Source organism: Schistocerca piceifrons, chromosome 1 (assembly GCF_021461385.2).
Source record: "Schistocerca piceifrons isolate TAMUIC-IGC-003096 chromosome 1, iqSchPice1.1, whole genome shotgun sequence".
NCBI lineage: Eukaryota > Metazoa > Arthropoda > Insecta > Orthoptera > Acrididae > Schistocerca > Schistocerca piceifrons.
Genome location: NC_060138.1, coordinates 29766516 through 29783278, shown reverse-complemented (window position 1 = coordinate 29783278; position 16763 = coordinate 29766516). Strand labels below are relative to the sequence as shown.

Below are 16763 nucleotides of genomic sequence, written 5' to 3'. Positions count from 1 at the left end.
TGAACAGAAAACAAACTGACTCACAGAACTGCCTTCCATAATTTAAAAATATTGGACATTTCGATCCATGCACACGTACAGAACAATAATTTCATTAATCAAAGGCAAAACACTACTAGGCAAAATGGCAGATGTTCATTCATAAGACACAAGAAATAAAGGCCAGCTGAAAAGTCTACCACATAGACTCAGAGCTCCTGAAAAAGGTCCTCGCCACTTGTGTGTACAACTGGTAAATCAACTTTCCAAGACTCTAGAGGACAGAATGAGTAAAAAGACATTCCACAAACTACTAAAGAATTATTTAATGGAAAAAGAATTTTATAGTGTAGAGAGGTACATGTGTAAGGAATGAAGGCTGTATGTAATACTGTATGCATTATATGTTTTTGTATGTTGTTTCTATAGTTGTAAATAATAGTGTTAAATAATATATAAATAAATAATAGTGTTAAATAATAACCGAGAGAAGAATGTATGCAACATTACTACAATTATAAATCAAAACCTTTATATACATCACTATAATATGTACTGCCATGCTGTCTCCTTTTGTTTGATTTATTGTACAATTTGCTATCCTATACCTGAATCATCGGCCAGTCCAACACACACCCTGAATGTAGGCCTCTACTAGACTTCAGCTAAAAACCTCCATGTTTTCTAATGTCATCTATGTTGTTGTCTCAGTTTCTAATTGATCTTCTTTTTCCGCCCAGTTCCTCCTCATTGATCTCAACAAGAGCCTCTCCAATGAGCAACTTTTTACATTTTGAACAATTTTCATATTAGAAGACCACGGCTTACTGGCATTGGTCAGAACTGGTAAGGAATGATGATTGTAAACTCTTCTTTTGAGACACATTAGTGATTTAAGGGTTGAAAACTCTATTCAGTCTACCAAAAGCATTTCATGCCAAGTTTTACTTTTTTTTAATCTATCACCCATCCCGTTGTCATCTTCAACTGACCCAAATACAAAAGCTTATCAATTAGTTCTATGACTTGCATCGTTCAATTATATTCTTTTTTGAGTGTCAGTTAAACATTTTTTTAATCTTGCAATAATTCATTTTCAGACCTACATTTAAATTTGTTGTATTAATTTCTTACATTCATTGTTCAATTTTATCTGTACTAGAGCCAAACAATACAAAGTCATCAGCAAACTGAAAGCACTCCCAGCATGTTCCAATCACAGAGGAAAAAAATAATAATTCATTCATTAGTCATGTTCCATGTATCTCATAAAAAATGAAAGCTTTCAGGGATGTGGGACAAATCAAGGAATACATTAACAAAAGACAAACAAATTTTAGGAACCTAATCTGTAAATTGTACTAACAATGAAGTATCACAATAATGCTTTGAATAAAATATGCAGTTACACCTTAACTGTGGCTGTCATTTTAATATCATAACCGCTGACTACAAGAGCATGTGGGAACTCGGTGTCGACAAACATCATTGCTGGTGGCCAACCAGGACCTTATGACTTTGTTGATTTCAGCTGCTCCTGAAGTGTATGGTCTTTTCTTTAATAAAAGTGTGTCCTATTGTATCGACGCTGTGTGATTTCTCATTGACACTAATGCCTCTACCCGTAGCACCACACTGGTGACCCCAACGAACATATTCACATATAATTTGAACATTCCAATACTGCTGTCATGCCCTCATGCTGTGCAATTTATACAACTGGACAGCAGTTCTCCTGCCATTATGTCAGGTGCATCTCATGTGATAAAAAAGTGATCATGACACTCCTCCGGACAGTGCACAGCACTACTGAACAATGTACTATGTGATCTCACATGGGACCCCATTTCGCTTACAAACCATGCTACTCCTAAGCCAACCAGCCAGATTCATGCCCACTCACTTTTGAAGAGTTATCAACCATGCCATGCATGAATCTTATTGCTCTGCTGCCTACCGCACATCATTTCGGCCATGCACGGACAATATTCACTCAGCTATTCTTCCATTACAAACATCGCCTTGGCAACATAAAGCATGAACCTCTGTATGCACGCCTCAAACTCATCAATTGAAAATATTCTCTCATGCAGCACAGTAGAGGTGTAGTTTCAGGAAGTGTTGGGAGTGAGTAGCAGGTCATCAGCTTTGTGAAGCCTAGTGCAGGGGAGTTATGTAGGAATTTTACGAAGGAGGATCAGGTAGTGATAGTGGGTGGAGCAGGGAATAATCTTGATAGGGACAGGGAATATGACGTAGGTGGTGACCGGCTAAAGGTAACTACTCAAACTGGTGGCACTAATGTGCATTTCATGCAACTGTTTCAGTGTCGTGATCGGCCTCGTCTTAATGCAGCTGTTAGGCACATTAATGTGGGGCTGGAGAGGGCACTGACAACAAAGGGCATGGGTCACATTGCAGTGGTGCCAGTTGAGTCTATCAGCAGATCAGGTTTCACTAGGCATGGCCTGCACCTCAATAGGTATGAGAAGGGGAGGCTGGCACAGCTTACATGTGACAGTGTAGTGGGTGGTGATGGGATCACTTATGGAAAAATTCCTGTAGTAGTTGGTGTTAGAGCTGCATCTTTTTTAGATTGAAGTCAGCTGATACGTAACACCTGCTTAACGGAAGTCCCTCTAACTATGGGCTCACCTTCAGAGGACGTCATGTTTCCAAGTAGAGAAGGAATTAGCATATTTCATCAAAATATAAGAGGTATTAGAGATAAAGTTAATGAACTGCTTATAGATGTTGACTCTGAAATTATTGGTATATTGTAACACGACATAAATAACTTGCCTATTCAGAGGCTTCCTTTACCAGGATACAGGCTAGCTGGCTGTTTTTCAAGGAGTTCCTTGCGGGGTGGGGGAGTGGCCATGTACATAAAACACAGTATTCCATTTAAGTCCACAGACATATCACGGCACTGCACTGAACAGATATTTGAATGTTGTGCACGGGCAGTTTGAATTTAGTGAAACTAAACTTCTAATTGTAGCTGTTTATAGATCCCCTAACTCTGACTTCAGAGCATTTCTGCTCAACCAAGAGAGGGTTCTCGATTCACTTTATAGGAAATACCAGAAATTAGTTATATGTGGTGACTTCAATAATAATTTTGTATATGATGGTGCAAGAAAAAGGATGATGGTGGATCTTGTAAATTCATATGATCTGATATAGACTCTGTTTTTTCGAACTAGGGTGCAGGGAAACAGTAGCACAGCCATAGAAAATATTTTTATTCATTCTTCATTACTAGATGGGCATTCTGTTAGTAAAAGGGTGAATGGCCTTTCAGACCATGATGCACGAATTTTAACACTAAAAGGCTTTTGTGCTCAAACAAATGTCACATATAATTACAAACTATGTAGGAAAGTTAATCCAATAACAATAGGGAGTCCCAAGGAATAAGAGTGGCGGGGTGTTTATAGTGCCAATAAATATAATGCTTTCCTTAACACATTTCTCATGTTCTTTGAGAGTTGCTTTACATCAGAATATTCTAAACGGGGTACTAGCAGTGAAAGGCAGCCAGGGTGGCTGACTGGTGGGATAAGGATATCATGTAGAACAAAGTGGGGAGTATATCAAAATGTTAGAAGTAGTCACAATCAAGCTCCAGTAGCCCACAGTACTGTAAGGTGCTTAAACATGCCATTAGGAAGGAAAGAGTATGTGGTACGCAAATAGAATAGCTAATTCACAGGATAAAATTAAAACCATACGGCCAGTTGTGAATGTCAATGATATAAAGTCAATTTGTAGTAAAAATATTTCTGTTAAAAGTACTGTGCTGCGCATGTTAGTCCTGGATTTAGCCATATTTGTAATTTTTCCTTTAAGAACTGTCAGTTTCCTGGACGATTAAAGTACTCAGTAGTAAAGCTACTTTATAAAAAATGGAGAAAAAGGATACTGCAGACAATTTTAGACCTATTTCTATGCCATTAGTGTTTGCTAAAGTTATTGAAAAGGCTGTGTATGTGAGACTAATTGATCATTTTATATCACACGATTTGCTAAAAAATGTACAAATCGGTTTTAGAAGTCATTTAACAACTGAAAATGCTATTTTCTCTTTTCTCTGTGAGGTACTGGATGGGTTAAATAAAAGGATTTGAACGATAGGCATATTTTTTGATTTAACTAAGACATTTGATTGTGTTGATCACAAAATATTGCTCCAGAAGTTCGACCATTACGGAATATGGGGAGTAGCTCACAATTGGTTCACCTCTTACTGTAGCAACAGACAGCAAAAGGTCATTATTCGCAGTGTTGAGAATGGCTGTGATGTGGGGCCTGAGTGGGGTACGGTCAAATGGGGGGTGCCCCAGAGATCAGTGTTGGGGCCACTCCTGTTCCTTATTCATATAAATGATATGCCCTCTAGTATTACGGGTAACTCTAAAATATTTCCATTTGCTGATGAGACTAGCTTGGTAGTAAAGGATGTTGTGTGCAACACTGGCTGTGTTTCAAATAGTGCAGTTCATGACATAAGTTTATGGCCTGTACAAAATAAACTAACACTAAATGACAATAAGACTCAGTTTTCACAGTTTCTAACACACAATTCAACAAAACCTGATATTTTAATTTCACAGAATGGGCATATGATTAGTGAAACTGAACACTGTCATGGAAAGCCCACATTCCGGATCTTGTTCAAAGACTCAGTGCTGCCAATTTTACTTTTCGAACCATATCTGAAGTAAGGGATTGTTCAACACAAAAATTATTCGACTTTGCTTATTTTCATTCACTTATGTCATATAGTATTACATTACTGGCCATTAAAATTGCTACACGACGAAGATGACATGCTACAGACCCGAAATTTAACCGACAGGAAGAAGATGCTGTGATATGCAAATGATTAGCTTTTCAGAGCATTCACACACGGTTGGCGCTGGTGGCGACACCTACAATGTGCTGACATGAGGAAAGTTTCCAACCGATTTCTCATACACAGACAACAGTTGACCGGCGTTGTCTGGTGAAACATTGTTGTGATACCTCGTGTAAGGAGGAGAAATATGTACCATCACATTTCCGACTTTGATAAAGGTCGGATTGTAGCCTATCGCGATTGCGGTTTATCGTATTGCAACATTGCTGCTCGCGTTGGTCGAGATCCAATGACTGTTAGCAGAATTGGTGGGTTCAGGAGGGTAATACGGAGCGCCATGCTGGATCCCAATGGCCTTGTATCACTAGCAGTCGAGATGACAGGCATCTTATCCCCATGGCTGTAATGGATCGTGCAGCCACGTCTCCATCCCTGAGTCAACAGATGGGGACATTTGCAAGACAACAACCATCTGCAAGAACAGTTCGACGACATTTGCAGCAGCATGGGCTATCAGCTTGGAGACCATGGCTGCAGTTACCCTTGACGCTGCATCACAGACAGGAGCGCCTGCGTTGGTGTACTCAACGACGAACCTGGGTGCACGAATGGCAAAACATCATTTTTTCGAATGAATCCAGGTTCTCAGAATGAGATTTTCACTCTGCAGCGAAGTGTGCGCTGATATGAAACTTCCTGGCAGATTAAAACAGTGTGCGGGACTGGGACTCGAACTCGGGACCTTTGCCTTTCGCGGGCAAGTGCTCTACCAACTGAGCTACCCAAGCACGACTCACGCCCCGTCCTCACAGCTTTACTTCTGCCAGTACCTCATCTCCTACCTTCCAAACTTTACAGAAGCTCTCCTGCGAACCTTGCAGAACTAACACTCCTGAAAGAAAGGATACTGCGGAGACATGGCTTAGCCACAGCCTGGGGGATGTTTCCAGAATGAGATTTTCACTCTGCAGCGGAGTGTGCGCTGATATGAAACTTCCTGGCAGATTAAAACTGTGTGCCGGACCAAGACTTGAACTCAGGACCTTTGCCTTTCGTGGGCAAGTGCTCTACCAACTGAGCTACCCAAGCACGATTCACGCCCCATCCTCACAGCTTTACTTCTGCCAGTACCTAGTCTCCTACCTTCCAAACTTTACAGAAGCTCTCCTGCGAACCTTGCAGAACTAACACTCCAGAAAGAAAGGATACTGCGGAGACATGGCTTAGCCACAGCCTGGGGGATGTTTCCAGAATGAGATTTTCACTCTGCAGCGGAGTGTGCGCCGATATGAAACTTCCTGGCAGATTAAAACAGTGTGCTGGACTGGGACTCGAACTCGGGCCTTTGCCTTTCGCGGGCAAGTGCTCTACCAACTGAGCTACCCAAGCACGACTCACGCCCCGTCCTCACAGCTTTACTTCTGCCAGTACCTCGTCTCCTACCTTCCAAACCTTACAGAAGCTCTCCTGCGAACCTTGCAGAACTAACACTCCGGAAAGAAAGGATACTGCGGAGACATGGCTTAGCCACAGCCTGGGGGATGTTTCCAGAATGAGATTTTCACTCTGCAGCGGAGTGTGCGCTGATATGAAACTTCCTGGCAGATTAAAACAGTGTGCTGGGCCGAGACTTGAACTCAGGACCTTTGCCTTTCGCAGGCAAGAGCACTTGCCCGCGAAAGGCAAAGGTCCCGAGTTCGAGTCTCGGTCAGGCACACAGTTTTAATCTGCCAGGAAGTTTCGAATCCAGGTTCTGTTTACAGCATCACGATGGTCACATCCGTGTTTGGCGACATCGCGGTTAACGCATTGGAAGCGTGTATTTGTCATCGCCATACTGGCGTATCACGAAGCGTGATGGCATGGGGTGCCATTGGTTACAAGTCTCGGTCACCTCTCGTTCGCATTGACGGCACTTTGAACAGTGGACATTACATTTCAGATGTGTTACGACCCGTGGCTCTACCCTTCAATCGATCCCTGCAAAACCCTACATTTCAGCAGGATAATGCACGACCGCATTTTGCAGGTCCTGTACGGGCCTTTCTGGACAAAGAAAATGTTCGACTGGTGCCCTGGCCAGCACATTCTCCAGATCTCTCACCAATTGAAAACGTCTGGTCAATGGTGGCCGAGCAACTGGCTTGTCACATTACGCCAGTCACTACTCTTGATGAACTGTGGTATCGTGTTGAAGCTGCATGGGCAGCTGTACCTGTACACGCCATCCAAGCTCTGTTTGACTCAAATGCCCAGGTGTATCAAGGCCATTACTACGGCCAGAGGTGGTTATTCTGGGTACTGATTTCTCAGGATCTATGCACCCAAATTGTGTGAAAATGTAATCACATGTCAGTTCTAGTATAATATGTTTGTCCAATGAATACCCGTTTATCATCTGCATTTCTTCTTGGTGCAGCAATTTTAATTGCCAGTAGTGTATATTTTGGGGTAACTCTTCCCATTCTAAAAGGATATTTTTGGCACAGAAACGAGCAGTTCGGGCAATCAGTGGTGTAACTCGACTCCTGTTCATGAGTCTGGGTATTCTGACGTTGGCCTCTCAATATATATACTCCTTACTGTCATTCTTGTTGACACTATTAGCTTATTCCCAAGAATATGCAGCTTTCACTCAGTTATTACTTGGCAGAAATCAAACCTGCATTTCGATCAGACTTCCCAGAAAGGTGTGCAGTATACTGCTGCATCCATTTTCAATAAGCTACCACAAAGATTCAAAACTCTTAACAGTAACCCACGCGCTTTCAAATCAAAACTGAATAGTTTCCTCATTAGCCACACCTTCTACTCTGTTGAGGAATTCCTTAAAAAATTAAGCTAATTCTTGTTATATTGTCGACTGCATTTACTTAAACTTATGGATTGACTTTTTTCGAGTTCATAACAATTTTATTTTTAACTGCTATTACTTTTACACTGTAATTTCATGTACTTACACATTCCATGACCTTGGAGGTTTGCTCCTCAATTTGGTCCTACGGAACTTGACATGTAAATAAATAAATAACAGTACATAAATAATGTCGGCAATAATGACAACTAGTGTGACTTGCAACTACAACAGCTGTACAACAGACCTCTCACCTACCACGAGCTGAGCCGACTTCCACCGACTCCGATGGCACCACGCTCAGCCAGAGAAATGACATTCACACAGCCACTACAACCCCCACTTACCCACCATCCACGTAGCACCTGAGCAGAACACCGCTAACCGCATTGTACCTGTGCAACACACTGCTGATCACACTGAATCGCTTTCCCTGGTACCATGCACAATACACCAATTCCACTGTGAAATTTCCAAAACTTTATGCATGGTTCACAACAGGCACACCAGACCATGCAGGATATTTAAATTGCCTGGACACTTACGAAAACAACGAACAGCACCTGATCCACTCTATTAACAACACACACTTTGTATGTGACCACATCTGCGGCCAACTAAACTTCACTGACACTGGCTCACAGGTCAGAACTTTACTGCCCTCTTCACCACATAAAACACAGCCCACAAACCTCTCCCACTCCATGCAGCAAATGAAATACTATTTGAGTCTATGGAACATAGATAAGCACATTAGACATTGGCCTCGACATATTTACCTCAAATTTTATCATCGCAAATGTTGCCAAACCATTTATCGGTGCAGACTTTCTCCTTCACTTCCACCTGGTTCCAGACCTGCCACAGGCTTTTTGGCCACACAACCTTGGTGACTCAACATAACAGCACAGCCCACCTCATGCCCCAGCCCTCACCTCCTGCACATATGCCTGATGATCATCGGCTTCTTCATGAATGCCTCCACACCATGGACCATATTCAACACATTCAACAATTCTGCTTCGACACACATGAAACAAACTTTCACTTACAACATGACAACTATGTCATCCAACAGAGAATTCAAGATATCGAGCAGGAACTGCATGCAATACAGCAACATCTAACTAGCCATGTCGACTGTCTACACCCATTGCCACAACCAAGTTGACATCTCTACTCCATACTGACTTGGCAGCTCCAGCGCCATCCATTGAAATGCTAACAGCACTGCCTGCGTCTACCACTACAAATGTCAGTACTGCACCACTTGCTTGCCCATTCCCTACAGTGTCTCTGAACCTTTCCCAGCAAGAAGGATTCATACCATTTGTCATTAAGAATGAAACAGTTCACGATCATCACTACACCCGATCCCCCAGCATGTCACAGACCATGTTGACTACCACCACTTGATCTACGAAGGGCCACCAAAGTGGCAGCAGACAAAATCTTAATAGCTGGGATAGTTTGCTCTCCAACAGTTCCTGGGCTTCATCCATTACACTGGAACCCTCCCGGCAACCAAGAGGGAGGGGGAGAGACAGAGAGAAATGGATCTCTCAGGTTGTGCAGTGACTACAGAATCCAGGAATGATGCGTCGAACACCAGCGGTACACACGTCTTCTTCAATCCAACAAATCAGCAGTTGCCGAACATTGCATTTCTACTGGCCATGCCATGGATTATAAAGATGTTAAGATTTTAACTACTGCTTCATCTTTCTGGGACTCAGTTGTTGAGGAAGCTGCAGAAATACAACTAGCTGACAACCTGCTAAACCGTGACAAAGGTTTTCATCTTGACAATGCTTGGAAACCGCTTATTTCACACCTTCGTTCGGAAAGAATTTCTGCATCTTCACTTCCGACAGATGTTACCACTTTTAAAGATCAATTATTTATTTACAAGCACTGTGGATTTGCAGCAGCACTATTTTGTTTGCACTCTGCGCTTATATGTTTATCTTTGCTATATACATCTTATCTATGACTAGCGACTTTGATATCTTTGACGCATGCGCTTTCAATTCTCAGCAGCTTTGTATCACGTGACTCTCCGTATAAATAGGCACGCGCAAACACTATGAACTCAGTCTCCGACTCGCTTTGAAGATGGCTGGGAGGTTTCTAGCCGAAATATAGCAAGAAGAATTGTCGCTGTCCCGGGTGCACGCCCGAAAGATGATGGAACATTATGTCCGCCGGGAAAACTTCAAGAATCACAGTGTAGCTTAATGTTTACATCTACACTATATTGAAAAATGCAAGGGAAGGCCTAGTATTTTTGCCCCTGAACAGATTGCCTGACAGGAAAAGAAAAATTTTATGGCTCGCACAGAGATATTTAAGCAGTCATTCATCCAGTACTCTCCATTCAAATTCAGGAAAAAACCCTGACATTTGGTATAACAGCATTATTTCACAGTGGTTTGCAGAGTATGGATCTAAATAGTAAGTTAGAAGCTGTCTTTTCATTTGTACCAAATGAATAAATTTTTAGACAGGCTAAAAATGGTCATGACATTTATCCCATTGCAATTGTGTTATCATCTTATTTTGTTAATACTCCTCCACTTAAAAATTATTCTAGTTTCAATGCAGTTCTTGTCATTCATCTTCCACGTCATCTTCTATAAACTCTTTCCAGGAACTCAGTTTCAAAGCATTTTCATTCATCTTCCACCTCACCTATAAATTCTTTCCAGGAAGTCAAAATATCTATTCGCACTATTGCAATATTTTTCTCACTTAAATTTATGAGTTTCATGAAAACCAAAAAACTTTCAGTACACTTATAGATTTTACAAAATAAGTATACAGAATAATTGGCAGCATTTCATTACTTAATAAACTGTGAAGTATGTCACAAATAATTTCAAACAAGCTTAATCAAGATTGAATATTTTCAGTATTTATGAAATGACTAATTGAAAACTCTGTTTTCACAAATAGACCAACTTTATTACATATTGCATTACTTCCATGTTGCCTGGGGCACCTCATATTTTGATGTCTGAGGAACTAGAGTTGTGAAGTAGCACAAATTGCAAATTCCAGCACCTATATTTTCCAGGCGGGACTACCACAGAAACCATTTAGTATACCGTCAACTAAATCATCAGACTTTTCTGTACTACCTTTATTATAGCACAGTGAAATACACGAAAACATAGAAAGAGAGAGTGGGGCGTGGGGTGGGGGAGAAGCATGTCTCACGTTTTGTAATATTGCTGACAACTACTAGAAAGACATAACTGTACGCTGTAGGTGTTGTTCTGGCAAGTCTTCAATCTTATCTTGAAAACTGAATAGTCCATGAAGCAGTCTCCCATGAACAAAAGCTGGAGCACGGTGTATCACAGGGATCTGTCATGGAACTTCTCTTGTTTCTTATACAGGCCAATCATGAGGTTATAACAATTACACATTGCTGATGAGACCACCATCTCTGGCAAAGGAAAAACTGCTGCACAACCTTGACATGACAGATGTACTGCTTAAAAACATCAAATAGTGGTTCAACAAAATTAAAATGAAACTGAACGAGGAAAAAACAGATCATCTGATATGCAGCCTCTGCAACACTGAGTACCACAATAATATGGATGTTGTCAAACCACTGGGCGTCATGACTGACAGTAGTGATTCACAGTTACTGCCAAAGAACACATTGCCCTGAATTTCACGGTATATCAAGACAATGCAAATAAATATGCATTTCTGAGAATTTTTGGAAGTTATCATTGTCCTGCACATAATCTAATTTGTAGTAAATGGACATTTATGGTTTAATTACTGTAGCAGATATTCTAACTTATATACTATGTCACATCTAGTTTGCACCGATCCCCCTTACCAACAAGTTTGGGGTGCTGTTTTTCACTGAAACTGAATCTGAGCCAGCGTGGGTCACTTCAGCTGTTTAGGGGAAACCTGTTTTGTCTGGTGTCGGGAGGAGGCAAACACAAAATGATAGGGTCTATTAATTGCCAGCAGTTTAAATGCACAGCGAGTGATGGTACCCCTTAAGGAAATGGCAGCAAAGGAGAGGTAAGGACACTAAGTGCACTCAGTGTATATGCCTGCAGGCCTCATTCAACATGTTGAAGAGGCTACTCCAGAAGCCATTGAGGGAACGACGTGCAACCAACTGCAGATTTTGGGGCATGCTGCAACAAATGAAGCCTGTCGTCTGGGCTCAGAGGTCATTCTTGTGCCATTTCAGTGACTGGCAGAGAAGGCCAGCCTTGCACATGGAGTTTCAGTGAAGCTCACAATTTGCAGCACTGTCCTCATGACTGAGTCGAGTGGAAGGACTGAACCAGAGACTTCAAAAGGTCTCTGACAAGAGAGTATTAAAATCCTAATAGTAAACTGCTGAAGCATCCGCAACGAAGTGCCAGAGTTCAAAGCACTCTTGGAAATTAGTGAAACTCACATAATACTAGGTACAGAAAGCTGGTTGAAACCTGGAATTGATAGCAATGAGATTTTTGGTGAAAATTAAAATGTATATCAAAAGGATAGGCAAGTGGGAAATGGAGGTGGTGTACTTATCGCAGTAGACAAGAAACTCACAATCCACTGAGGTAGTAACTGAAGCTGCATGTGAGACTGGGCAAGACTCAGGATCAGGAATGGACATAAAAAATTGGATCCTTCTATTGCCCAGCAGACTCATCTCCTAATGTCACCGAAAACTATAGAGATAACCTCAGTTCACCGGTACGTAAGTTCCCCTATCATACTACAATCATCGGTGGAGACTTTAATCATCCAACAATCGACTGGGGAAATTACACTTGTGTTAGTTTTGGGCATTATAAGGTATCCTGTGAAACTTTAGTAAATGCCTTCTCTTAAAACTACCTAGAACAGATAGGAACCTCACTCATGATGGAAATATACTGCATCTAATGGCAACAAACAGGCCTGACCTCTTTGGGATGTCTGCATCAAATCTGGTATCAGTGACCATGACATGGTTGTGGCAACAATGATTACCATAGAACAAAAGACAAACAAAACAAGCAGAAAGATTTATATGTTCAGTAAACTAGATAAAAAGTCAGTAGTGTCATACCTCAATGAGGAACTTGAAACTTTCAGCACAAGGGAGGAGCATGTAGGGGAATTCTGGCTCCAGTTTAAAAAATAGTTGACCATGTCCTAGACAGATAAGTACCCAGTAGAACAGTTCATAGATGGAGGCACCCTCCATGCTACAGACTCACTGCCAAGAAACTTCTAAAGAAAAGAGACTACCGCATAATAGGTGTAAAACAAAGCATAGGACTGTAGACACACAATGTTGAATAAAATGTGTTTGGCTGTCAAGAGAGCAATGCATGAAGCCTTCAGTGACTACCATAGCACAATACTGACAACTAATATTTCACAGAACCCAAAGAAATTCTGGTCATTTGTGAAGGCTGTTCATGGCACCAAAGTTTAGTGCCCAGTCCTGAGCAAATGAGACAGGAACTGAAACGGACAGTAGTAAAGCAAAAGCTGAAATGCTTAACTCTGTTTTTGAATGTTCCTTTACAAAGGAAAACCCAGGAAAATTGCCCCAATTTAATCCTCATATGACTGAAAAGATGAGTGAAATCAATATTAGTGTCAGTGGTGTTAAGCAACAGCTGAAATTGTTAAAACTGAACAAAACTCCAGAGTCTGATGAAATCCCTAGCAGATCCTATTGTGAATTTTTCGCTGAGTTAGCCCCTCTTCTAACTATAATATATCATACATTCCTCGAACGAAAAACCATGCCTACAAGAAGGGCAGTAGAAGTGATCTAGAAAACTACCATCCAATGTCTCTGACATCAATTTGTGGTAGAATCTTAGAACATATTCTAAGCTCAAACATAAAGCTGTATCTTACACATAATGACCTCCTCCATGCCAACCACAAAGGATTCCAAAACCATTGATCATGTGAAACCCAACCTGTACTTCTCACACATGATAGACTGAAAGTTTTGGGTCAAGGCAGTCAAGTAGATGCAGTATCTCCTGATTTCCGAAAAGCTTTTGATCAGTACCACACTTACATTTATTGTTAAAAGTTTGGTCATATGGGGTATCAAGTGAAATTTATGACTGGATTGAGGACTTTCTGGTAGTGAGGACACAATGTATTATCTTTGGATCTAGAGCCATTGTCAGACGCTGAAGTAACTTCAAACATGCCCCAGAGCAGTGTGCTGGGACCATTGCTGTTAATGTCAAATATTAATGATCTAGTGGGCAATATTATCAGTAACTTCAGACTTTTTGCAGATGATGCAGTTATCTATATGAAGTACTGTCTGAAAGAAGCTGCATAAATTATCAGTCAGATCTTTAGAGGATTTCAAAGTGGTGCAAAGACTGACATCTTGCTTTAAATGTTCCGAAATGTAAAATGTTAAACATCTATTATTTTATGACAATAATGATCTCAATGAGCCCCAGCTGGAAATGGCCAACTTATACAAATACCCGCCTGCAACACTCTGTAAGGATATGAAATTGAATATCACATAGACTCAGTTGTGAGTAAAACAGGTGACAGACTTTGGAAGTGCAATCAGTCTACAAAGAAGATTACTTACAAATCACTTGTGGAACCAATTCTAGAATATAGTTCAAGTTTGTGGGATCCACACCAAAAAGGACTAGCAGGGTAATTAAATGTATACAGAGAAGGGCAGCACGAATGGTCACAGGTCTATTTGATCCATTGGGGAGTGTTACAGTGATGCTGAAGAAACTGAACTGGCAGACTATTGGAAATAGACGTAAACTATCCCAAGAAAGTCGAGTAACAAACGATCAAGAACCGACTTTTAAGTGATGACTTTAGTAATATAATACAACTCCATTAAGTATCACTCACATAGGGATCATGAGGACAAAATTAGAATAATTACAGCACACACAGAGGCACTCAATCAATCATTCTTCTCACACTCCATATGTGAATGGAATGGGAAGAACCCCTAATGACCGGTACAATGGATGTACCCTCTGCCATGCACAATTTATGGTTTGTAGAGTATCGATGTAGATTGCAAACTATCAATGAATGCGCATACAGTGTATGTGTGCTCCATTCTTTTCCCAAGTGGTATAGCTTCTAATGAGACTGAAGGATATATTAGGTGAACAGTGCCTTATAACAGTGTATTATGCTGTGTCATAGCCCCATTAATTATGGCCTGCTATTATTGGGAGGCTCTTAAGGTTTGAAGGAAGTGTTAATGCTACAAAGAAAGGGTGTCACGAACATCACTTCAAGCAAAATATGGGAGCACTGCAAGTCTATATTCAACTGGTTACTAATAATGACCATTTTCGGCCACAATATGTTTTATGGCTCATCACTGTAAAAGAAAACCAGGGAGTTTCCAGCGTGAGGCAAGAAAAACGTAATTATGACACCACAAGAGGAACACTGAAATATCAAGGTGTCAAATGACTGGAAAATAAATATTTCAATGGTTACTCCGAAAATGTTCAGCAAACTTTAAAAAAAGCTACAAAGGATGTCAAACAACCTCCACTCTACTCTACAGACGATTATTTATTTACTTTAATTAAATAAATAATAAATAATCCACGGAAGAATCTTTCAACAGCGACAAAAGTGACTGGAGAAAATGTTGTTTTCATCTGCATATATCTTCTTGTTGTCAACAATTTTCTTTGTATGTTATATGAAAAATTGTAAAAACTTCTGTGTGTGTGTGTGCATGCCGTATCATCACGACTGATAGACGACGCAGATCTTGTAATGGTACTAACCCTTCAGCAGGAAGTTTCATAGCGATTATAAGGAGGGGTCCGAAAATGTTCCATAAAAGGATGGCTTTAATTTAATTAATATTTGTTCAAATGACGAGTGTAAACCAGCTGGTGGAATACGAACTTCGCCCTTCAAACACATGTGAAAAGAACGGATGGCAAACCATTACTTTTGTTAACTTCGTTGCAGTCTCCCACATTAACTGTAACTTCTGTGATATTTACCTAGTTGAAAACCAATTAACTTACTCGTCCACATATTCTAAATACGGTACGTAATGTCAAACATGACGCGCTGAGAAAATTTAAATTCCCCTGTTAAAGAACAATTAGCAGTTCTGGGAAAAATAAAAAAATATCCTGTACATCTACGGTCTGAACACAAAAATATTTTACTTGCAACTTCAATGGAGCAATATTTTCTGTTATACATCGGGACATCAGGACTGAAGACAACAACAACATACATCGGGAAATTATGTTTCATGAAACCTAACTCGTGGGCTAAGATCATTTTGCGAAGCGTAGTCAGTAACTTTTCCTTGTTTAGGCCTACTTCACAACGATCTGCTGAACATCAGCGTGGGTGGTGCAATACCAGTAATAAGTAAGTAGATGCACCACTCTTTATGATCAGTCGTGTGGCCGTAACAATGCAATAACCCCTCGAGAGAGTACGACAGCTACAACATTCAAACAAGAAGAATCACATTTTTACCTAGGAACACATACAGTACAAACACAAACTGCAGCTACAGGGGGATTCCCCAGTAAACTCCAATTCTACGACGCGTCAGTTAGCGTTCCGTTGTTCTGAATATCTTGTTACTCCACACTACGCAATAGCTTTTGCATTTGTCGCCGTTTTCGCTCACACACAACAGAATAAATGCACGAAGAACAAAAACAGGAAAATAAGCTCTACCCTCACAGAAGGAACTCGTAAAACTGATTACTTCTGTCCTTCCGCAGCGGACTTCCGTAGTTCGGTTCCTTCCGCCTTTATATCAGCATCCTTTATCGACAATGATAACGCCATCGCCTACATCTTTTAAACAACAATGAACACTTGTAATGACTATGCAAAGATGTTATTACCGTACCAAGTACCAATAAATTTATTGCTATGCCGAAGGTTTGTATACTTAATAAATTTCTATTTTAAAATTAATTGAAACAGAAATATTAACTGTAAAGAGAAGAATCGATTGATATAAGTAGGCCTGTATATGTTTTTTCACTAAAAACGAGAAAACCCATGAAGTATTCA

At 40.6% G+C, this 16763-nt stretch overlaps 1 protein-coding gene across 3 annotated transcripts in view; it reads right to left on the bottom strand.

The window, feature by feature from the left end:
• LOC124791574 overlaps window positions 1–16427 on the bottom strand; it is a 151753-nt gene extending 135326 nt beyond the window's left edge. For all 3 annotated transcript variants that reach the window (XR_007016573.1, XR_007016574.1, XM_047257870.1), the window contains exon 1: window positions 16212–16427. The gene's annotated coding sequence lies outside the window, so the exon portion shown is untranslated. The remainder of the gene's footprint in view (window positions 1–16211) is intronic.
• Between the last annotated feature and the right edge of the window lie 336 nt (window positions 16428–16763).